We start from the raw sequence: 24,924 nt of genomic DNA, 5'->3' as shown, positions 1-24,924 counted from the left end.
CGCTGATGTAAGCACCAACAGCAAGATTTCTCTATGCAGCACTCTTTCTCATGCGGCGGTGGTACATCCCACAGCAGGTCATCTCAGCTCGGCTTCCTTTGACGAGAGACCCCTAGTATCTATCCGATGTGAGGGACAGACCATGACAGCATGTCTGTCCTTGTCTTTCTTTTCCCTTGACTGCCTCGATTGCTCTGTTTGCCCGGAAAAAAAAGTGAATCTCTCCTCCTCACAGAACAGAGAATTTTGTCTTCTGTATTTTGGCAGCCATCTGTCCTCCATACACTTGCATTGTGCTCTCCTTCTGAGGAAATCGCAGTAGTCATAGTTTTGCCCAGCAAGTTCTATATTTTCTCCATTGGCTTTTTCGTTCTCCTGCCCTCTGATAGGATCCAGTTCTGGGGGGGGTGGGTGAGCGGGGAAAGAGTCTGCACACAGAGCTGCAGAGTCTCCTCACACAAACACAGCCATCCACGGTACACAGTTTGCTGCAGCGGGGATAGCAGAAGATTGCAGAGCCCGCTGAATCTCTCATTCAGAGAGCAGCTCGGCAGATGGGAGTGGGTGGTGATCAGCAACACGGCTTCACCACCACTGTAGTCAAGGCAAACAAGGTTGACATATCCTCTCTATGTTCCATTCACTCTCCCCTGAACTATTGAGTCTTGCTTTATTCTTTTAGTGGTCTCCACTAGAGTTGGGGCGAGCAGTTTGGCCAGAGAAAAAGTTTGGCCCGAACATTGCCTGTTCGCCCGTTCGGCAAACACTCAAATTTGCGGGGTGTTCGATGGGTGTTCTCCCCACCAAACACCCTGCAATTCACTGCACAGTTCATTCAATGCCCTGATTGGGCAAAGCTTTGCCCAATCAGGGAGCAGTGAATAGCTGGTTGTTAAGGAGCAAGGCTGATGAGTCATCAGCTGTCAATGGGCTACCCCGCTGACAGCTGAATTAAAAAAAGAAAAACAGCACCGGCAATAAAAAATGAAACAAAAAAAACAGTGTGGGGGTCCCCCCAATCCATACCAAGTCTTTTGGGTCTGGCATGGATTTTAAGGGGAACCCTACACCAATTTTTTTCAATGGCGTGGGGCAGGGGTAGGGAACCTATGGCTCGCGAGCTAGATGTGGCTCTTTTGATGACTGCATCTGGCTCATACCTCTCAATCTGTGGATAGCATGGTGTACCGATCCGTGGATTGAGCCCATAGGAAAGGCCGCAGCTTTGGCCTAGCTCCGGATCTGTGGCCATCTTGGTACACCCGGCGGCGGCCTAAGTGAGCGGCACGCTGACGTCATCATCACCCGCCTCAACTGCTCATGGATCTGCCTGCCTGTGTAGTGGTAAGCAAGCAGACAATCATAGGGGAGATGTGGATATTACAGTGGGGGAGATGACGTGGATATTACAGTTATAATTGAAATTAGTCGATTAAAAAAAAAATAGTTTTAAACGTATTGTATGGCTCTCGCGGAATTACATTTTAAAATATGTGGCGTTCATGGCTCTCTCAGCCAAAAAGGTTCCCTGGCATGGGGTCTCCCCCAAAATTCATACCAGACTCTTATCTGAGCATTCAGTCCGGCAGGCTAGGAAAGGGGGGGATGAGCAAGCACCATACCAGGCCACATGCCCTCAACATGGGGGGGTGCTTTGGGGTGGGGGGTTCTGCCTCCCCCTGCCCCAAAACACCTTGCCACCATGCTGAAAGAGACAAGAGCCTCTCCCCACAACCCTGGGTGGTGGTTGAGGGGGTCTGCGGGTGGGGGGCTTATTGGAATCTGGAAGCCCCCTTTAGCAAGCCCCAGATCCCAGTACCCTCCACCCTATATGAATGAGTATGGGGTACATAGTAAAAGAAAAGTAATAAAAACACAATTTCTTAATTAAAAAAGAAAAAAACTGTATCCTCCAATGTAGATTAATTGTCAATCACAACATCAATGTTCAATCGTTTAACAATTGTTATATAGGTGAGGGGCGGAGCCACCTGACAATGTCACCTAGTGGCACCACCCCCTATTGATGTCCCCAAACAATGCATGCCACCAGGTGACATTGCCAGGTGGCCCCACCCATACATATATAAGAACTGTCAAATGTCATGCCAGGCATTCAGCGGCTACTACAGAGCATTTTATTTTCTCTTTTTTGGGTAATGCCTGATGATGAATCTACATTTTTTTATTTATTTTTATAAAGAAATTGTAAAAAACTGCCTCCTGTTTTTATTTATTTTTACACTTTTTGGGTGAATGGGTAGGGGTGCTATGTAGTGGGGGGACCGGGATCTGGGGGCCCTCTTATTAAAGGGGTCTTCCAGATTCGAATAAGCCCCCTGCCCACAGACCCCCACAACTACCGGCCATCAACATGCTTTGTGGTTGGGCGGGGCAGAGTCTGCCCTATTTTGAGGGTTCACTTCCCCCCCTTCCGCTTCTGTGAATAGCAATTTTCAAGTCTTGCCACATATTCTCAATTGGATTTAGGTCTGGACTTTCACTGGGGCATTCTAACACATGAATATGCTTTGATGTAAACCATTTCATTGTAGCTCTAGCTGTGTGTTTAGGGTCATTGTCCTGCTGGAAGTTGAATCTTCACCCCAGTCTCAAGTCTTTTGCAGACTCTAACATGTTCTAAGATTGCCCTGTATTTGGTTCCATCCATCTTCCCATCTACAGCTGCTCCAGAGTTACCATGGGCCTCTTGGCTGCTTCTCTGAATAATGCTCTCCTTGCCCAGCCTGTCAGTTTAGGTGGACGGCCATGTCTTGGTAGGTTTGCCATACTCTTTCCATTTTCGGATGATGGATTGAACAGTGCTCCGTGAGATGTTCAAAGCTTGGTACCTAACCTTATGCTAAATGTCTATACAACTTAATCCCTGACCTGTCTGGTGTGTTCCTTGGCTTTCATGATGCTGTTTGTTCACTAAGGTTCTCTAACAAAGCTCTGAGGGCTTCACAGAACAGCTGTATTTATACTGAGATTAAATTACACACAGATGGACTAGATTTTAGTTAGGGCCATCAGAGTAAAAGGGGCTGAATAAAAATGCATGCCACACTTTTCAAATATTTATTTGAAAAAAAAAATTGAAAACCATTTATCATTTTCCTTCCACTTCACGGTCAAAAGATAGGATAGTACCGCCATTATACAATTGATGAAAATATACAAGACCAGACTGTTGCCAATGCTCAAAACTGGTATGTTTATTTTACTGTACTCTTGGTAGATTACAATTATTTCAGTTAGGTATATACTGTGTGTAGCCTGTATGACTGATAGTCTCCCAAACCCTGTGCATCAACATAAAATCTGGAGAGGAACGATGCATCCAGAAATTACCTACCTCAAACAATCCTCCAACAATCTTCCAACGAATTTAGGCAACAGCTCAAACCCCCCCCCCCCCCCACCGGGTTATCTCTAGCGGTAGTGCTCACAATGTCCAGGATGACTCTCAATTTATGCCTATATCCCCAGTTTATTTATTGCCAATCTATGTACTATTTGGTATCAAAACAGCAACAATCTTTCTGAGTCTTGCCTTGGGGGGTTACCAGTCTAGTTAACTACACCAAAATATCAGAGGTACTATTTTGAATATGTGTTTCTGCTGGTGGTAACCCCATATTTTATTTTTTGATAAATTAGGTGTTACATTTGCTATACTAATTGCTTAGTGCTTTTGGCATTGACATTTCACCAATTTGCTGTTTTTCACTGTTAGATTTATAGATTTCTTCAAGTGATAGAACTGTTAAAGTTCTGCATTCAGCAATTCCTAGAAGAAGCATTAAATCTGCCTGCCAGGACCCCAGCTTGCTCACAATTGATTACTATCTTTTGAGCTTTTCCATATAAGTCATTAAAAGACAGCTGAAGGTTAAGTCCATCATAACTTAATCGCAGAAAAGAAGAGTTTTATCAACATCCTAAACATCAGTTTTGGTATACAGTATACACTGTAGTGTTAGCAGCTGATTATTTTCCGTAAATAGTTAGTGAGTAAAAAAAAAATTCAGTTCCCCCCCCCAAAAAAAAAAAAATATTGCGTTCTTAGGACACCAAAAGCACAGTTGATCCAGAGAAAACTAAATGACCCCAGTTCCTTCCCGATCCCTGATTTCCAACAGCATTCAGGTTACTCACGGAGCAATTTTCTACTGTTGTAGATGCAGCAGCCATAACCCGTTGCAAGGTGGCCTTGACTTAATGGGCTTACCGGTTACCTTCTCTCGGCCTGCTCTTCCACTTCTAGGAGTTCCCAGGGTTGATACCCAACGACTTCAAAGGGGTTTATTTTGCATCAGAACTTTCGCAAACAGTCTCTTAGGGAACAGAGGGCACAGGTGAAGAACTCAGGCACCTTGAACTGCAGGTTTAACACAGTCTCTATTTCCACCCAGAGAGTAACCACCCGCAGCTGGGTAATTTAAGGCTGAACAGATCTCTAGCCAGAGATCATGGCAGTCAGCACGTTGACTCAAAACTTGAACAATCAACTGAGAGTATACATTAACTTTTTTCCGACCGTACCTGGAATGTTTCCCGCTTCCTTTGTGGTACTGGAAAAGTGTGAATTCTTCAATGTCCTTCCCTACTCAGTAACCAGGCACTTCTCAGGATGCCACTTGCCGGCCCTCCTCCGAAGAGTCCTCCTCCAGTCACTTCCACGAGCTGTGGTGTCCCTCCAAGCCGAGAGCACACCTGGCCACTTTGAATCCTCCCTCAGTTACAGCGCCTCGGACCAGCCGTTTCTGAGACTCAGGAACGGACGGATCCCTACCCCAGACCAGACAGGTCTATCAGGGGCCACTGACAGGAACATGTTGCGGGATGTCGAACACCCCATGACCGGGACCCCTCTCGGGGCTATCCGGTCCTGGAACCAGAACATGCCACACGGGTCTCACGAACAACTCCGGAACCCTGAACATGTGACCCACACCTCTTTAACCACTTGAGACCCGCGCTATAGCCGAATGATGGCTACAGCGCGGACCTCCTTTGCCGAGACTACGTCTATTGACGTCATCCCATGCACGAGCGGCCTGCGTGCCCCCTGAGGGGCGCGCGCGCTCTGTGATCGGCGAGTCTATGAGACTCGCTTGATCACTGATCCGAGCAAGGGGTCGATCCCGACCCCTTATCACGTGATCAGCTGTCAGCCAATGACAGCTGATCATGTGATACAACGGAGCCGGTAATCGGCTATTATTCCTCCTCGCGCTGTAAAAAAAAGAGCCGATCACCGGCGGCCGTGATCAGGACATCAGTCCCGATCACGGCCAGTCCTGCCAGTGCCCACCTGCCCCCTGCCAGTGCCACCTCATTAAAAAATAAGTGCCCCCATCAGTGCCACCCAGCAGTGCCCATAGTGCCACCCAGCAGTGCCCACAGTGCCACCCAGCAGTGCCCACAATCTGCCTCAACAAAGGTGCTGCACCCCAGTGCCACATATCTGTGCCCATCAGTGTCATCTACCAGTGCCCATCAGTGCCCAGCAGTGCCGCCCATCAGTGCCCAGCAGTGCCACCTATCAGAGCCACCTATCAGTGCCACCTATCAGTGCCCATCAGTCCCATCTATCAGTGGTACCTATCAGTGCCCCTTGGTGCCACCCATCCGTGCCACCCATCCGTGCCATCTTATCTGTGCCCATCTTTGCCCATCAGTGCCGCCTTATCTGTGCCCATCAGTACTGCCTTATCTGTGCCTATCGGTGCCACCTTATCTGTGCCTATTAGTGCCGCCTTAACTATGCCTATCAGTGCCCACCAGTGCAGCCTATCAGTGCCCACCAATGCAGCCTATCAGTGCCCACCAGTGCAGCCTATCAGTGCCGCCTCATCAGCGCACTTCAATGAAGGAGAAAAATGACCTGTTTGCAAAATTTTATAACAAACTATTAACCACTTGCCGACCGCCGCACGACCGCATGTACGTCCATTTTTTGAAGAGGGATATCTCGGTAACGGCAGCAGCTGCTGCCACAACCGAGATATCCATCTCTTCAGGCGGCGGTCGGCTGTACGATAACGGTCTCCGCGGCGGATTCGCCGCGAGATCACCGCTATCGGCGGCGGGAGAGGTGCCACCCCCCTCCCGCCGCCCTCCCGCACCTTCCGCCGCTTACCGGAGCCGTCGGTAGCGGCAGAGGCGATCGGGTCCTTCCGTCGGCTGGGCATAGAGACAAGTGAGGCTAAGATGGCCCCCACTCGTCTCTATACCATAGGAGGGCGGAAGCGACGTCAAAACGTCACTTCCGCCCATACCTCTTAAAGGTATTTTTTTTTTTAAATGTCAGATTTTCTTTTTTTTTTTTTTTTTTTGCATTTTAGCCCAAATATGAGATCTGAGGACCTTTTGACCCCAGATCTCATATTTAAGAGGACCTGTCATGCTTTTTTCTATTACAAGGGATGTTTACATTCCTTGTAATAGGAATAAAAGTGATCCATTTTATTTATTTATTTTTAAAAAGTGTAAAAATAAATAAAATAAATTAAAATAAATAATAAAAAATTTTTTTTTTTTTTAAAAAACACCCCGTTACGACGAGCTTGCGCACAGAAGCGAGCGCATACGTGAGTAGCGCCCGCATATGAAAACGGTGGTCAAACCACATATGTGAGGTATCGCCGCGATCGGAAGAGCGAGAGCAATAATTCTAGCCCTAGACCTCCTCTGTAACGCAAAAAATGCAACCTGTAGAATTTTTTTAATGTCGCTTATGGAGATTTTTGAGGCTAAAAGTTTGACGCCATTCCACGAGCGGGCGCAATTTTGAAGCGTGACATGTTGGGTATCAATTTACTCGGCATACCATTATCTTTCACAGTATAAAAAAAAATTGGGCTAATTTTACTGTTGTCTTATTTTTTTATTCAAAAAAGTGAATTTTTTCCAAAAAAAGTGCGCTTCTAAGACCGCTGCGCAAATACGGTGTGAAAAAAAGTATTTCAATGACCTCCATTTTATTCTCTAGGGTGTTAGAAAAAAAAATATAAAATGTTTGGGGGTTCTAAGTAATTTTCTAGCAAAAAAAACTGTTTTAAACATGGAAACACCAAGTCCGAAAAAGAGGCCTGGTCCTTAAGTGGTTAAACATGATTTTATTTTTTTGCATCTTTTTTTGTTTGTTTAGCAAAAAATAAAACTCCCAGCTGTAATTAAATACCACCAAAAGAAAGCTCTATTTGTGGGAAAAAAATGATAAAAATTTCATTTGGGTACAGTGTTGTATGCCCACGCAATTGTCATTCAAAGTGCATCAGCGCTGAAAGCTGAAAATTGGTCTGGGCAGGAGGGGGGTTTAAGTGCCCAGTAAGTAAGTGGTTAAGCACCCCCTCCCAGACTCCTCAGTGGGCCCGGCACTCCCGCTGATTGGCTCTGAGAGGGCCGATACCAAAACATGCAACCAGACATGGTTCTAGCCTGTCATGTGCACCTCACCGTTCACATGACCAGGCAGAACTTCCAAACATAGCCTGGCCAGACTGGTGTTAGGCCTACCTACAATAATTAACCCTCAGAACCTTTATTGTCCTGAGGTCAAAAACTAAATTTACAATGCGTGTGACATTTGATCCCAAATGTCATCTGCTACATAGACAGGTACTGGGCTACGACAATATGGAGACAAAGACATTGCTCTGTTTTAATTCCCTCATCTGAGTTGTTAATGTTGAGCTGCAAAATTCTCCTCCTGCCAGCAGTGGGAGAGCCAAATCAACAGTACCCATATACTTCTATGCAAGACATCTGGAATCTTGGAAGGTGTAGTTCGAGGTGTTGTCCATGTAATGGGACAGCAGACTTTCTGCGCTATAGGTCCCATCAGACTGTGGGGTGTAGGAAGAGCCAGGGTTGGCCAATATATTCTTTTGCCCAAAAAAGGTCTGTGCTTCTCGTACCATTGGAGTCAGATAGAGACCTGTCTGTGGGAGTAGGAGACAGAGACAGCTCTAAAGAGCCCATGGCGAGGAATGACATCGCTAAACCACCAATCAAATTCATCAGCCTTGTTGACCTGACAAGATTGCTACCAAGAGACTGGAGTGTTCCCCAGCTTCTTCCTTCTGCCATGTGGATTTCAACTGCATCAGAACCTTACAGAAGGGGCCCCTTCCACTGCTAAACGCCTATCACCATCTTAGGAGTTGAGAGAGCCTCAGGCCAGTTTTGTACTGTCAACAGTAGTCAAGTTACTGCGAGCAGGACCTTTGCGGTACTCTTTCACCATCCCTCCATCCTGCATTCTGTTACTTCTATTTTCTTGACTGCGCCATTACTGCCTATGAACTGCGGCTGTAGTGCACCATCACCACCTCTGATGCAATTTGCTTCCCCTACCACAGACTACATTGCACACCTGTGACTTCACTGCATTCAGACCTAAGGACTATCCTAATTGCGCCAATGATCATCAAAAGGGTTCAATGTTAGCCAGCAGAAGACTAATCTTAGAGATTGCCCCTTCCATCCATTTTACAAGTTTCCCTCATTCTCCTACACTGTTTATGTTGTTTAATTATGACTTTGTTTGCCCAGTCAGTCTAGGCCAGGCATGTCCAAAGGCCGGACCGTGGGCCAATCACGGCCCGCGGTCCGGTTTTGAAAGGCTCGCCTGGTTATCTAAACATATATATCTTTTGTTGCCCCCGATGATCACCCAGGACCGGGGCCACAAAAGATATATAGGCTCAGTCTGGCTGCCTCGGAGATAGAAGGCGGTACAAGTGCTGTGCACACAGGAGTATTTCCTGTTTACACGGCAGCCTCTGGAATGGGAAGTCCGCCATTGGACGACTGTTCTGTCCATCAAAGGAGGCGGGACTTTCTCTTAAAGAGGCCGCTGTGTAAACAGGAGATTCTCCTGTTCTTTGGCGCTCGTCCTGCCCCCTCCATGTCCCCTCCAAGGCTGCACTGATGGCAATGGTGAGTGCATGCCTGGATAATGGTGGGTGCATTCCTGGCTAATGGTGGGTGCATTCCTGGCAATGGTGGCTGCATTTCTAGCAATGGTGGCTGCATTCCTAGCAGTGGTGGGTGCATTCCTGGTAATGGTGGGTACATTCCTGGCAATAGTGAGTTAAATCCTGGATAATGGTGGCTGCAATCCTGGCCAATGGTGGCTGCATTCCTAGCAATGGTGGCTGCATTCCTGGCTAATGGTGGGTGCATTCCTGGCAATAGTGAGTAAAATCCTGACTAATGGTGGGTGCATTCCTGGCTAATGGTGGTTGCATTGCTGGCAATGGTGGCTGCATTCCTGGCAATAGTGAGTGAAATCCTGGCAATGGTGGGTGCATTTCTGGCTAATTCCAGCACACAAAATGGCTACTATTTATGCTGACTTGTATGCCCCACACCTTTTATGCCTAGCTCTCACTGTTAGTCATTTTGTGTGCTGGACTGGGTTATCACTATTATTAGTTTGCTTGTACTAGTGTTGTTATCAACTAATTAAAGAATAATATATTAAGGTTACTCTTATCAGCTGTTTGTTGCCTAGTTTTCAAGATAACCCTAGCATTGGGTAAAAGGAATCATTTGCTGTGTTTTAATTGTATTTGCTTGTATTCTACCTTGTGTGTCAGAGGGGCTAAGGTTTTTGAGGAGGTCGTGGCTAAGAACAGAGTACCCATCTTAATCAGCAGCTCCTTTGAGGGTGACGCTACACTATTATTTCATATTCATTTCAGTATTCATTTATTATAAATATTATTAAAATGTCTAAATTGGTGTACATTTAGAAACACATGGCATCTCTTTTAACCAGTTAAGCCCCAGACCATTTGGCTGCTCAAAGACCAGAGCACTTTTTGCGATTTGGCTCTGCGTTAATTTAGCTGACAATTGTGCAGTCGTGCGACGTGGCTCCAAAACAAAATTGACATCCCTTTTTCCCACAAATCAGGCTTTCTTTTGGTGGTATTTGATCACCTCTGCAGTTTTTATTTTTTGCGCTATAAACAAAAAAAATAGCGACAATTTTGAAAAAAACACATTCTTTTTTACTTTTTGCTATAATAAATATCCCCAAAAAATATATAAAAACACATTTTTTTCCTCAGTTTACGCCAATAAATATTCTTCTACATATTTTTGGTATAAAAAAAATCGCAATAAGCGGTTATTTATTAGTTTGCGCAAAAGTTATAGCATCTACAAAATAGGGGTTAGTTTTATGGCATTATTATTAATATTTTTTTTTTTACTAGGAATGGCGGCGATCAGCGTTTTTTTTTTGTTTTTTATCATGACTGCGACATTATGTCAGACAGATCGGATACTTTTGGCGTGATTTTGGGACCATTCACATTTATACAGCGATCAGTGTAATAAAAAATGCATTGATTATTGTGTAAATGTGACTGGTGAAGGGGTTAACCACTAGGTGGCACTGTAGGGGTTAAGTGTGTCCTAGGGAGTGATTCTAACTGTGGGGGGAGGGGCTATGTATGTGACACGACACTGCTCATCGCTCCCGATTACAGGGAGATGTGATCAGTGTCACTAGGCAGAACAGGGAAATGCCTGTTTACATCAGCATTTCCCTGTTCTTCCTCTCCATGAGACGATCGCAGATATCCCCACAGACATCGGGTCCACGGAACCCGCAATCACATTCACAGAGGTCACGGCGCTCGCACACCCGCAAACCGCTTATCAAAGGGCAATGTCCAGGTACGTTAATCTGCCTGCACATGCCCTTCTGCCGACGTATATTGGCGTGAACCGGTCCGCAAGAGGTACTGTATCAGCTAGAACCAGCTTCTGTGGACTACTCATTTTAAAGTTTTTGTCTTGTATTTAACTTGGGGGGAGAGTGGAATGTACTGGAATCTAGAGGGGAGGAGAGCCATGCATCCCTGCTATCTGCACTCACCTCACCCCCTGCACTCTGCACCCACACCTCACCCCTAGACTCTGCACCCACCTCACCCCCTGCACCCTGCACCAACCTCACCCCTGCACCTAGTGCACCCCTTAACCCTGCACTCTGTACATAGCTCACCCCTGAACCCTACACTCTGTATGTAGCGCACCCATGAACCCTGCACTCTGCACTTAGTGTCCCCCCCAACCATGAACTCTGCACGTAGAGTACCCCTCAATGCAGAATTCTGCACATATCGCACCCCTCAACCTTGCACTCTGCACCTAGCACACCCCCCAACCCTGCACTCTGTAAATAGTGCATCCCTGCACTCTGCACCTAGCACACCCTTGAATGCTGTATTCTGTACATAGTGCACCCTTCAACCCTGTATGTAGCACACCTTTCAACTATGCACTCTTTATGTAGTGCACCCCTCAACCCTGCACTCTGTACATAGTGAACCCCTCAACCCTGCACCCCTCAATGCTAGTGCAGTTTGGCCACACCCGCAATTTGATTCAGAGGTTATGATATGCAGTAACCCCTAGCAAGCAATCAGCGAGTAATAATAATTTTCAGTAACCTCTAGTAACCAATTAATGAGCAGTAATGTTTTGTAACCACTAGCAACCAATGAGCAAGCGGAAATGATGTGCTGTAACCTCTAGCAGCCAATCACGACCTGATCTGCTGCAGTAAACTCATTTTGAGTCTAGCTGGGGGGCCCAATAACAAAGTTTTCCCAGGGTCCAATCAATATTAAAGATGGCCCTGGTCCTGCTCTTTACTAGGCCTGGTTTTTTATTTGGGGATGGGAGTGTCAGAGTAGAAGGGGGTGTGGCTGCCTACACTTGGGCTCAGGGATACCTCCTCTGCTAAACAGGTCCTGTGGGAGGATATAGGGGCGGAGCTATATCATATGTATGCTGCCATGTATTGTATCCATTTTTTTTTGGCTTCTAGAGGCCGAAGCTTAAAAAAACGCTAATAGTCTAAAGTAGTGTGCATGGACACAGGATAACACTATTTAGCTTCTAGAAGCAGAAAAAAATGCCAATAATAAATACTAGGAGCTTAAAAAATGCTAGTTTGCATGGAGCCCTAATGTACGAACATTTTCCTGATGCTGTGTTACAAATCCTTTTTCACAATATTAATGGCCACACCAGTGTCCCTTAATATTTTAGCAATTACCATTTAGCAATTACCAAATTGTGTGAGCTGTACCTCATGGACCATCCAGCCTTCCCTACAGCATTTGTCTTTTTTACTTGGTTGAGGTTGGGCTGTACAGTTCCAGATTTTATAGGGTGACTTTCAGTAAATGCAAAAGCAACCAGTAACTATAAGAACAAAGAAGAGCTATAACCAGCTGTGTGGCAGAGGACTGATACCTAGGGAACAGAGAGTGTTGGGGGGGTTAGTCATGCACATTTCACCAGCTCATCACAGGACAAGCTGAATGCGACTGGTGAAAGACCTTTGGTCACACATTTTTTTAGTTTGCCTGACTTGTAGGATTACAAATATGCTTCCACAGCGGGAAGGAGTAAGCGCTTCAACCCAGGACTTTGGGCCCCACCCAAACTTTAGTTAAAAGACCACTGGCCAGTGGGATAGGGAAGGGCTTTACATCTGTTAGACTCTACAGTGTATTTGCCATCAGTTATGGCTATGCTTTGGCTCAGGAGCATTGGGGTCTGTAATCTGCCTACATATTCTGTGAAATTGTGTTAATCCATATGCAGCCTTACTTGGTAACTGTAACATTCCAAAATGTTATTCCATCTCTCCATCACTGGAGAGATGGAATAACGATGCCACTTTTGGGACAAAATGATCCAATAGTCTCAGCCTGTCTGGGAAGAACATGGAATAAGGTTCGGCTGCCCCCAATTCTTGGAGGTTCGACACCCTTCCCCCTGAAGTTATGGCTATTAAGAAAGCCGTTTTTAAAGGTGATATCCCATAATTACCAGTCTTCTATCGGAGTACGAGGAGGGTTTGCTAGAAAATTGAGGACTACTTCCAAGGCCCATTGAGGAAACCTATTTCTTTTGCGAGGGTGTAGTCTAAGTACCACTCTCATGATGTGCTCCACCAGCAGGTTTGCTGCCCTAATATTTTTGGGTAAAAGCTGAAATGGCTGAAATTTGCACCTTAAGCAAACCTAGGCCAAGCCCCAAAGCCAATCCGGATTGCAGGAAAGACAGGATTTGAGATACATTTGGGTCACTAGGGTCAAACTGACATCCACCTGCAAAGCATGTACACCTATTCCATATTCTGGAGTAGATGGCATTGGTTGACCCCTTTCTGGAACTCTGTAAAGTGCTACTAACCTCTGGAGAACATCCTAACTCTTGTAAGCCCTGCCTTTCAATCTCCATGCCACTAAGGCCAATCACGTTGGTTGCAGATGTAGGATATCTCCTTGCGACAGGAGAGGAGGAGTCACCAGAAGAGTGATCGGTGGGCACACACTAAGATCCATTGCTAGAGAGAACCATGGTCTGTGAGGCCAGTAAGGTAATATTGCGAGGACTGTCAATCTCCTCAGGAATTTCAGGATGAAAGAAATTGGAGGGAAGGCATAGGCCAGTTGCACAACCCAACGATGTGTCAAGGCATCCGTCCCCTCCGCTAGTGGATGAGGGTAGCGTGAGAGGAACCTTGCAGTTGGTTGATGAGGCAAAAAGATCAAGTTCCGTGCCCCCCACTTGTCGATGATCTGTTTGTACACGTCGGGGTGAAGGGACCATTCGTTGGGATGCTTGAATTGTCTGGATAGGCGATCTGCTTCCAAGTCCTGACAGCCTGGAAGATATATGACCCTCAAATCTGGAAGATATTGTTGTGCCAATGTCATGATTGGTTCCACCTCTCTCCAAAGGGATTGGCTGTGTGTCCTGCCTTGTGGCTGTATGTAGGACACTGCTGCCCTGTTGTCTAGACGGAGCAGGACTGGGTGACCCTGTATGTGAGGCAGCAAGGTGGCCAATGCCATGAATGCTGCTCGAAGTTCCAGAATATTGGAAACTAGGCCCTGAGTGGGAATTTCCTCTCTACCCTGGATCTTGAGTTGTTCGCAGGTGGCGCCCCACCCTGCTGCGCTGGCACCTGTGTTAACAATGATCCATGGCTGCAGCCCTAATGGACAATGCTGTTTAGCATTTCTAGTTTTGTCTACCACCAGAGACTCCGGCTGGTGATCCTGACTGGCTGGGCTAGACAAACTCTCTTCCACTGCATCAGGAAGCCTTGTTGGAAAACTGAGTTTCCAGTGAGCCCAGGGGATCATCGGGATACTTGAAGCCATCGTCCCGAGAAGACTCATGCACTGGGATGCTGACATCACTGGTGCAGCCAATGCCTGTTGAAACTTCTCCCTGATTTGGAGGAGTTTCTGAAGTGGCAAAGAAACTGTGGCCACCTGAGTATTGAATTGGGCCCCTAGGTAGACCATATTCTGTGTAGGCTCCAGCTGGCTCTAGTAATGCCTGTCCCCCAATGCAAATCTGAAGAACTGCTAGTATGACTGAAGGATCCGGACATGCTGGTAGGCATCCTGCACGTCCACTGAAATCCTCCAGTCTCCTGGTTGAATAACCTAGATTATGGTATGGAGAGCTATGAAACTAAATACTGTGTGTAATAAAGTGCAAGGTGCTCAATGAAAGATATGGTTGAAAGAGGCAATGTTCAAAGGTCAATATATGTCCAATCCTAGGCAGTATAAAAATGTCCTCTCTGAGCTGGTCCACAGGGGAGGCCTATCACAGACAGACCTCTTTGCTTCCCACATTAATCATAGAATTTTCAACTTTGGGTCTGTCTGACCTTGTTTCCACACCCCAAGGCGCAGGGGGCAGGCAGATGATCTGGTCTCTCCTTGAGGCTGTAATCTAGCCTATATCCCCCCCCCCCCACCCCAACATCTCTTGTAATGATATTCCTCTTGAGTCTGTCAAGAAAGAACGTGGTTGTCATAGCCAATCCTCCATATTGGCCAGGAAGCCCTCGGTTTTCCCTGGCCATTCATTTCAGGATACAGAAGACATTTCCCCTCCACAACATATGCAGACTGAGGCTGCAAGCAGGGGCACTAAAAGGGAAGGCCGGGCAACTCAGGGTGCTCCAGATTCGCTCTAGAGTGATCTTTACCTTGTTGTGTGCGAGAAGGCACTCTACTTACAACATCCATGCCTAAACCTAGAACAAGTTTGCATTTTCTCAGTAGGTCGAGACATTGATCCTACTGCCCCTCCGGTGACAGCTGTTCTATACTTCCTCTAGGCTGTACTGGACATGAGCCTTACCCTATCCTCATTGAGCTTGCAAGTGTTGGCTATATCGGCAATAGCACATTTATTTGGGTCCTTCAGTTTGCACAACGTTTGAAGGCAGTTGTGAGGATTCGGTCACCAAGGAAAAGAGATCTGTTGGTGTTGCTGGATCTCATGTCAGTTCAACTGTTTGTTCCAGTGTTTGGTTTGGGCCATTACCTAAAAGGCAGTATCTATTGCAAGAACTTTAAGCAGAAGGTTGTCTGAGATTCAAGCTCTTGGAGCTTCAAAGAAAATAAAAATAAAATATTGTTTTTCTTTCCAGAAGGAGTAGATTTGGATCTAGATCATCTTGCATCAAAAGTAGCAACAGCCCTCTATTTAACCACTTGCTTACTGGGCACTTAAACCCCCCTCAGTCCCAGACCAATTTTCAGCTTTCAGCACTGATGCACTTTGAATGATAATTGCGCGGGCATACAACACTGTACCCAAATGAAATTTTTATCATTTTTTTCCCACAAATAGAGCTTTCTTTTGGTGGTATTTAATCACAGCTGGGAGTTTTATTTTTTGCTAAACAAACAAAAAAAGATGCAAAAAAAATAAAAAATCATGTTTAATAGTTTGTTATAAAATTTTGCAAACAGGTAATTTTTCTCCTTCATTGAAGTGCGCTGATGAGGTGGCACTGATAGGCTTCACTGGTGGGCACTGATGGGCTGCATTGGTGGGCACTGATAGGCTGCATTGGTGGGCACTGATAGGCATAGTTAAGGCGGCACTAATAGGCACAGATAAGGCGGTACCGATGGGCACAGATAAGGCGGCACTGATGGGCAAAGATGGGCACGGATGGGTGGCACAGATGGGTGGCATGGATGGGCACTGATAGGTACCACTGATAGATGGGACTGATGGGCACTGATAGGTGGCACTGATAGGTGGCTCTGATAGGTGGCACTGCTGGGCACTGATGGGCGGCACTGCTGGGCACTGATGGGCACTGGTAGATGACACTGATGGGCATGGATATGTGGCACTGGGGTGCAGCACCTTTGTTGAGGCAGATTGTGGGCAATGCTGGGTGGCACTGTGGGCACTGCTGGGTGGTACTGCTGGGTGGCACTGTGGGCACTGCTGGGTGGCACCGTGGGCACTGCTAGGTGGCACTATGGGCACTGCTGGGTGGCACTGACGGGGGGCACTAATTTTTTATTATGTATAGTTATGAGGGGGCAGGTGGGCATTGGCAGGGGGCAGGTGGACACTGGCAGGGCTGGCCGTAATCGGGACTGATGTCCCCATCACGGCCGCCGGTGATCGGCTTTTTTTTTCTCCTCGCGCTGTCAGCGCGAGGAGGAATAATAGCCGATTACCAGCTCCGTTATATCACATGATCACCTGTCATTGGCTGACAGCTGATCACGTGATAAGGGGTTGGGATCGACCCCTTGCACGGATCGGTGATCAGGCGAGTCTCGTAGACTCGCCGATCACAGAGCGCGCCGCGCGCGCCCCTCAGGGGGCGCGCAGGCCGCTCGTGCACGGGACTACGTCAATAGACGTAGTCCCGGAAAAGGAGATCCGCGCTGTAGCCGTCATTCGGCTATAGCGCGGGTCTCAAGTGGTTAACAGACATCTGGGCATTGCCCAACTTTCCAGAACATCACACAGGAAAGTCACACAAACTGGTAATTTTCAGAACTTTAAAGAAGTACCTGTCCACAATTGCTCCTTTCAGGTCATCTAATAAACCTTTTGTTATTCCAGATGGAAATTATCAAGGAAAAGAGGTTACTGCCTGGACTCTATTAGGCTTGGTTGTGCATATAGGACAAGGGGTTGCGAGCCCCCGTCAGCGGCGGTGGCAGCGCACTCTACCAGAGCGGTTACAGCTTCATAGGCAGCACATTCAAGAGCATCAAAGGTGTCCATCTCTAGTAGGGATGAGCTTCGTGTTCGAGTCGAACATATGTTCGACTCGAACATCGGCTGTTCGCCCGTTCGGCGAATTCCGAACGTTATGGGCCGTTCGCGACAAATTCGTGTGGCGCTCACGGCCCACAATGCACTGCGATGGCGCAGTGCATTGCTGGCTCATGATTGGCCAAGCATGCACTGTGACCCCGCATGCTTGGCCAATCACAGCACCGGCAGCGAGGAGAGCCATGATTGGCCACAGGCAGGATGCCTTGCTCGTTTTTTTAATAGAGCTTGCAGTCAGCGGTAGGAGCTTGTGCGTGCTGTCTGCGTGCACTGAACCCAGTATACACCGCTATATCCACCTATATAGCAAACTATCTTGCTCGTTTTAAATAGAGCTTGCAGTCAGCGGTAGGAGCTTGTGCGTGCTGTCTGCGTGCTCTGAACCCAGTATACACCGCTATATCCACCTATATAGCAAACTATCTTGCTCGTTTTAAATAGAGCTTGCAGTCAGCGGTAGGAGCTTGTGCGTGCTGTCTGCGTGCTCTGAACCCAGTATACACCGCTATATCCACCTACATAGCTCTTCTCTATTTGAGCCATCTGCCATCTGCAGGAGCTATTGGAAGTTGTGTGTGCCTCCAGCACAATATACACTACCCAATTGATGTTTTTCCCAACTCCCTTCAGGCCATTACCATGTCTGGAAGGCCAGCAAGGAGAGGCAGACAGGCGCGAGCCGATAAAAGAGGGCAAGCAGGCTCTGTGTCTAGAGACAACAGTGCTGGCCGTGGACGCGGTGCATCGTCATCATCAGCATGTGGCCATGGGACACGCTTGTCCTTCGATTCGGCAGCTGGACATGTTGAGCCGCAACATGCCAACGACTTGGTAGAGTGGATGACCAAGCCTCCTCATCCTCTTTCACCCAGTCTCAGGGTACTAGCAAAGCAGCTGCCAACGCATCGTCTTCCCTCCTCTCAATGTCATCATCAGTGACTCCTTCCCTAGACCCACCACGTCCTCCTGAGGAGTCTCCTGAACTCTTTGAGCACAGTGTTGGGTACATGCTCCAGGAGGATGCCCAGTGTTTTGTAGGCTCTGATGATAATACTCAGCTAGGGGAAGGCAGTAGCGTGAATGCAGAGAGAGGGGATGCTCAAGAAGGACAGCAATCTGGCAGTCATGTTCCACAAGCTGCAGCATACTGCCAGGTTTGCTTCAGCGATGAAGAGGGAGGGGATGATGAGAGCACTGACTCCACGTGGGTGCCTGGTAGGAGAGAGGAGGAGGAGGCGGCACATGTCCAACGAGGCAGGATGCCCTTCGGGGACCAGCTTAGGGGCAGCACACCGACTGAATTCCACCGCAGAGCTCCACCTGTGCAGGGCGCTGCCTCTGTGCGTTATTCTAAAAGTTCTTTGGTGTGGGCCTTTTTTGAGACGAGTGCATCAGATCGCACCGCTGCTATTTGCAACATATGTCTCAAGCGTATCTCGCATGGCCAAAACATCAGCCGCTTGGGCACCACATGCTTGACCAGACATATGTTAACCTGCCATGCAGCTCGTTGGCAAGCGTACCTCAAAGACCCACATCAAAGAACAAAGCGGACCTCTCCTTGCTCCTCATCAGCTGGGACCTCCAACCCCACTACACCTTCAGTCCTCTCTGAAACCTGCTCTGAGAGGAATGAAGGTGTAGAATTAGGTGTGTCACAGCCAAGTGCTTCCGGGCACTCTGCTAGCAGTACACCCACGTCCGATTATAGCAGGCAAATGTCCCTGCCCCAGCTGCTGGACCGGCGAAAGAAGTTCACTCCCAGCCATCCACATGCCCAGCGGTTGAATGCTAGCTTGGCTAAATTGCTAGCACTTCAACTGCTGCCTTTTCAGTTGGTAGACTTGGCCCCCTTCCATGAGTTTGTACAATGTGCGGTTCCTCAGTGGCAGGTCCCCAAATGCCACTTTTTCTCACGGAAGGCGATTCCGGCTCTCTACCGGCATGTGGAAGGCAATGTCCTTGCCTCGCTGGACAGGGCGGTCAGCGGTAAGGTGCATATTACCGCTGACTCATGGTCCAGCAGGCATGGACAGGGACGTTACCTGTCTTTCACGGTCCATTGGGCCACTCTTCTGGCAGCTGGGAAGGATGCAGGACAAGGTGCAGTAGTGTTGGAGGTTGTTCCGCCACCACGCCTCCAAAATGCTACTATTGGTTGTGACACACCTCTCTCCTCCACCCCCTCCTCTTCTTCTTCCTCCATGGCCTCTTCCAGTGCTCTGTCCTCAGAACCAGCGATGCTTCGTAGGCGTTCCAGGGGCTACGCAAGTACGCAGGCAAAACAATGCCATGCCGTGCTTGCGCTGGTTTGTTTGGGGGACAGGAGCCACACTGGGGCGGATGTTTTGTCAGCTCTGCAGGGGCAGGCCGTGAGGTGGTTGACGCCACGCCAGCTTAAGCCAGGAATGGTGGTTTGCGACAATGGCACCAACCTCCTCTCCGCCCTCCGACAGGGACAACTGACCCATGTGCCCTGTGTAGCTCACGTCCTTAACCTGGTGGTGCAGCGGTTCTTGGGCAGGTACCCGGGCTTACAGGATGTCCTGAAGCAGGCCAGGAAAGTCTGTGTGCATTTCTGTCGATCATTTAATGCCTGTGCTCGGCTGGCTGAGCTCCAAAAGGAGTTGAACCTGCCCAAGAACCGCCTTATATGTGACATGCCCACCAGGTGGAACTCAACCTTGGCCATACTGCAGCGGCTGCACACGCAGCAGAGGGCCATCAACGAGTACCTGTGTGACTACGGCACCAGGACAGGGTCAGGGGAGCTTGATTTTTTCTCACCACGTCAGTGGGGCATGATCAGGGATACATGCACTGTCCTGTCACCATTTGAGGAGGCCACAAGGATGGTGAGCAGTGACAGTGCATGCATCAGTGACACTGTACCTCTTGTCCACCTCTTGGAGCATATGCTGCATGGAATAATGGACAGGGCACTTCAGGCAGAACAGAGGCAGGAAGAGGAGGACTTCCTTGCCTCTCAAGGCCCCCTTTATCCAAACAGTGTTCCTGCTGTGCCACCCATCACACAGGAAGAGGATGAGGAGGAGGAAGAGGAGGAGGAGGATGATTGTGTCAGCGTGGAGGTGGAGGCTGGCACTCAGCATCAGCAGCAGCAGCAGTCTTGTAGGGATGATTTACAGTCCCAAGAAACCCGTGGACTTGTACGTGGCTGGGAGGAGGTAGCTGCGGATCATGTTGTCCTTAGTGACCCAGAGGATTCCGGCCCGAATGCCTCAGCTAACCAAGCAGCATGGCCTCCCTGATCCTGCAAAGCCTGCGGAAGAATCCTCGTATTCTTTGGATCAAGGAGAGGGACCATTACTGGCTGGCCACTCTCCTTGATCCACGGTACAAGGAGACCTTATCTTGCCATCGCAGAGGGAGCAGAGGATGAGACATCTCCGGAAGGCCTTGCAGAAAGGTCTGTGCAACGCGTTCCCAGAGACTGGGAGGTTACAAACTCCTGGTCCTGGACAACGTGTTGCTGAGGCATCGGTCAGGAGTGGTGGAGAAGGTGGCCGTCTGACCGATGCTTTCAGACAATTTTTTAGTCCGCAGCCCCAAGGTATGATCGGTTCCAGCAACCATCGCCAGCGTCTGATTTACATGCTGCAGGAATACCTAGGGGCAAGGTCAGACTTGGACACCTTTCCCACCGAAAATCCTCTGGCTTACTGGGTCTTGAGGATGGATCACTGGCCAGAGCTTGTACAGTATGCAATTGAGCTACTGGCCTGTTCTGCATCCAGCGTTCTTTCGGAACGCACCTTCAGTGCTGCTGGTGGCTTTGTTACCGATCACAGGGTGCGCCTGTCCACCGAATCAGTTGATCGACTGACCTTCATCAAGATGAATCAGTCTTGGATCACCCACAGCTACCAAGCACCTGAAGCTGATGTAACCGAATAATTTTTTTTGAAATATCACATCCCTTCAAGACTGCCTATGCTGATGCTGAGTGGCTGTCCTGTTATGTTGATTGTCTATCCTCTTCCTCCTCCGCTGATATGTTGGAAGAACATTTCTGGTTCTGGGTGATGCCATCAGCCCAATTTTTCTGCCCCTGTTTAACAGGGGCGTTTAATTACAATTTTTGATGCAATGCTTTGCAGCAGGGCTAATTCCTGCACTACAACTAGAGTATATGGGAGAGGTTGCAGTGTGGTGGCACCAGCACCAGTGCCTAAGGCCCAATTTTTCTGCCCCTGTTCAACAGGGGCGTTTAATTACAATTTTTGATGCAATTCTTTGCAGCAGGGCTAATTCCTGCACTAAAACTAGAGTATATGGGAGAGGTTGCAGTGTGGTGGCACCAGCACCAGTGCCAAAGGCCCAATTTTTCTGCCCCTGTTTAACAGGAGCGTTTAATTACAATTTTTGATGGAATGCTTTGCAGCAGGGCTAATTCCTGCACTAAAACTAGAGTATATGGAAGAGGTTGCAGTGTTGTGGCACCAGCACCAGTGCCTAAGGCTCAATTTTTCTGCCCCTGTTTAACAGGGACATGTAATTACAATTCTTGATATAATATTTCACAGGAGGGCCCGTTCCTGTGCCCACCCAGAGTAACTGTGAGGACTTATAGTGTTGTGGCACCAGCACCACAACCACCAAAGGTCAATTTTTCTACCACTGTTTAACAATGGCATGTAATTACAATTCTTGATATAATCGTTCACAGCAGGGCGCTCCAGCGCCCACCAAGAGTCACTTTCAGGGCTTACAATGTTGTGGCAAAACCAACACCTTATTCCGCCATTTCTGCAGAGCATATAGGGCAGGCCCCTACTTTCAAACATCCAACTTACAAACATCTCCTACTTGCAAACGGAAGGAGACAACAGCAAGTGAGATGAAAAAAGATGGACGACAAAACAAATTATACAGGGGTGATAACCCTTCCCTATGTTTTTCAAAAAGCTTAAAAATCGTTTTTTTGACTGGAGCTACACTTTAAAAATGTACTAGTTGAAAATTACAAACAGATTCAACTTAACACAACAAACCTACACAGTCCCTGTCTTGTTTGCACCGCCTGTATACTGCTGTTCTGAGTATATAGGGCCTGGGGGCCACACGCATTTCCTTTTTTTAATATGGGTACGGGGTTCCCCTTAATATGCTTACAAGACCCAAAGGGGCTGGTAATGGGCAGGGAGGGCTACCCATGCCATTTTTCTCAATGATTTTCAACCATATTGCAGGAACCAGATATAACATTAAAACCAAAAGCAGTTTTAAATGATGTTATTTCCGTTAAATGTCATTTTGTGCAGGGACTGTTCTAAACACGGGAAACACGTGGCACTTCACAGGCATACTACAGACACCCCCCAGGCACGATATTTAAAGGAATATTTCAGTTTTTTTTTCACTTTAATCGTCATTAAAATCAGTGCTCCCGCCAAAACGGCCACTTTTAAAAACATTTTAGGCATTGACCCATGTCCCCTGGGGCAGGAGCCAGGTCCCCAAACCCTTATTAGGACAGCATCTTGCATATTAGCCGTTAAAATTAGCACTTTTAATTTCGAACGTTCGAGTCCCATAGACTTCAATGGGGTTCTAAAGTTCGTACGAATTTGGGGTCCGTTTGAAAGTTCTGGTGCGAACCGAACCGGGGGGTGTTCGGCTCATCCCTAATATGTAGAGAGGTATCATGGTCATCCCAGCATACCTACTCAAACTCTACGAAGTAGACCCAGGTGCCTTGTCATCAGGGGACTTTGTATGAAGAACTATTCAGTCCTCTGTCCCATCCTAATTAGAAGATTGATTTGGCAAGTAGAACCCACCCTGTCAGCTAATTATTTATCACTAGTATGCTGCCATGTTGGCGTCAGGAAAACTGAAAATTTTATCAAATACCGTCATTTTCCTTTCCTGATGACAAACCATGGCAGCATACAGACCCACCCTATACGTTTTGGTATGTAGTGTCAGGAAAGGAAAATTACGGTAAGTATTTGATAACATTTTCAGTTTTTAAAGCGGACCTCCACCCTAAAGTGGAAGGTCCGCTCATCGGAACCCTCCCCCCTCCGGTGCCACAATTGGCACCTTTCAGGGGGGAGGGGGGTGCAAATACCTGTATAATCCAGGTATCTGCACCCACTTACGGGATAACCTAGCCGCAGATGCCCCGTTCTGGGAAACACACAGTTCCCAGGACACATCGGGGACCAGTGGAGACACGCAGCTCGACTCGCGCATGCGCAGTAGGGAACCGAGCAGTGAAGCCGTAATGCTTCACTTCCCGATTCCCTGACCAAGGATGGCGGTGGGAGCACTCGAGAGACAAGCGATTGCTGGTCATCTGCTGCCGACATCGATGGACCCTGGAACAGGTAAGTGTTCATTTATTAAAAGTCAGCAGCTGCAGTATTTGTAGCTGCTGACTTAATATTTTTTTGAAAGGTGCAGCTCCTCTTTAAGCTGGCTACACATCATGCCCCTCAGATTTACCAAAACCACACAATACAAGGTCAAACCTTAGGAGCCTCAATTTGTATGCAATCAGGCAGGCCCCTGCACTACATGCACTACATGGTCCCAGCAAATATAAAGGAAATCAGACAACAAAAGCTGTATGAGATCAAGACAAAGAAAAAAACATTTTATAGAAACTGACAGACCCAGAAAGAGTTCTATAGGCGAGAAGACATTATGCAGTCACAGCTGCTGGATCCGGTCCCCACAGCAGGCATGCCACAAGAGGGATATCGTCTCTGATTAGAGAACACCTCTGCCCCAAAAGACCACCAAAAGGGGCTCTCCACCTTGTTGGTGAGTTTAGCAGCCTAAGATGTGGGACTGCGTGCTGGGAGAGGCTGAACCCAGATGGATTTTGACATAGTCAGCAGGTAAGAGCTTATACTGATTGTAATGGTCTGTAGGTGTTGATCTTTGAGGACAAACAGGAGAATAGGGGAGGTAGCTCTCAGTCAGACTTTTATGGAGCTAAACAGGTCCTGTGGGTGTATATAGGTTCGGAGCTACATCATATGTATGCTGCTATGTTGGCATCAGGAAAAATAAATTTTTGTAGAGTTTGAGTGTTTTTCCATCAGAAAAAAAAAAAGCTGAATAAATGCTCCTAGCTTTTTTTTTTTTTTTTAAAGGAACTGCAAAAAAATGCTAATAAAACACTAAAACTATAAGTGCTACTAAAATCCGCTATTATCAGCATTTTTATCCAGCGTTTTTTTTTTTTAGCTACAGAAAGAACAGCAAAATCTGACAGGTTGTGACATCTAATAAATGTTACCACATAAACACGTAAGATTTATTAAAGCAGTTGTGTTGAATTGTTTTTCCTTTCCTTCATCCTATAGAGTGTCCAGTAGATGGCACTTTTATATAACCATTTTGTTTACTGATGTTTAGTGAGCCGATCTGAAGATTTTTCCGATTTTTATTTTTGTGTGTAGTGCAATCATAAACATTGAATGCACTGACACAGGAGTCGATAAAAGTTCTTCTATATGTTGAGGATGATGCCATATTAATTCTTTCCCCTTGATTTTGTTGGCTTTCTAGATCAATGATGAAATCTATACGAGTTTACAAATTGCCTCTCTATCCATCAAAGCTCCTTCAGGGCCCATTCACACTGTTTTGCTCCATTGTTGTTTAAGAGCCCATATATTTTTCAACACATCAAAACTGCCTAAAAATTGGGAACCAACCAGTTTTTCTGACATAGCACGTCATAAAACATGGTAGTGCATTACTATGCTT

The sequence above is a fragment of the Lithobates pipiens genome, unplaced genomic scaffold (genome assembly GCF_037356315.1).
Source record: "Lithobates pipiens isolate NorthernLeopardFrog02 unplaced genomic scaffold, aLitPip1_a1.2 Scaffold_3, whole genome shotgun sequence".
Classification (NCBI taxonomy): domain Eukaryota; kingdom Metazoa; phylum Chordata; class Amphibia; order Anura; family Ranidae; genus Lithobates; species Lithobates pipiens.
The sequence above is the reverse complement of the archived record's forward strand: the minus strand, read 5'-3'. Positions refer to the sequence as shown.